At 31.3% G+C, this 693-nt stretch overlaps 1 protein-coding gene across 1 annotated transcript in view; it reads right to left on the bottom strand.

Annotated features, from left to right (window-relative positions):
- Positions 1-693, bottom strand: part of LOC102381332 (coiled-coil domain-containing protein 73-like) — a gene marked incomplete at its 5' end in the record, with an annotated part of 26,536 nt that overhangs the window by 12,466 nt on the left and 13,377 nt on the right. The window lies entirely within an intron of this gene.

The raw sequence follows: 693 nt of genomic DNA, 5'->3' as shown, positions 1-693 counted from the left end.
TCTCTCTCTCTCTCTCTCCCCCCCCCTCTCTTTTTATGATTGTAAACTTTTTGTGATAGTTATTAAGGGTAGCATTTCAAAATCACCAACATATTTTATGATAAAAGTCAATGGGTCTCAGGCATCTAGATAATTAAGCTGCATTTTATCTTAGGTCCTCTTATTTCTTTTCTGAAGCAACCAACACAATTTTGGTTACTATAAAATAATTATTTTTCTTCAAATAAAGTAATCATAATGTGGAAACAAAAATCATCTTTCTTATCTTGATAAAGGTTATTTTGAGTTTCTACACTGCATTTCCCAAAAAAGTAATCAAAATGTACTACATAAGTTTATTGCAAAATAAATTAAATGTATGACATCTGTTTTACTACTTTTCATGTTTTATTAGGAGAGATTTTTTTAAAATGTTTACTCTTCCTGGAATTTGTGCATACATAATATTGCTAGGGAATAATCACCAACTGTGACAGTAGCAGTTCAAAAAGCCTTTATTTTAAGCTTTATTTTCCTTTTCCAAAGCTTCAAAGAATACATTTTTCTCCTTTTTCATTTTTGCCATGTTCAGCTGATATTGGGGGCATAATTAGTGACATACAGTAAAATAACTGAACTAGCTGGACTCAGTTCTAAAAGGCACTAATTGATCCACAACTGGCATTGAGCATGCATTGGGTACTTGGAAAGAGT

Source organism: Alligator sinensis, unplaced genomic scaffold, assembly GCF_000455745.1.
Source record: "Alligator sinensis unplaced genomic scaffold, ASM45574v1 scaffold439_1, whole genome shotgun sequence".
Lineage (NCBI taxonomy): Eukaryota > Metazoa > Chordata > Crocodylia > Alligatoridae > Alligator > Alligator sinensis.
Note: the sequence above shows the minus strand (reverse complement) of the source record. Positions and strands in the feature narration are given on the sequence as shown.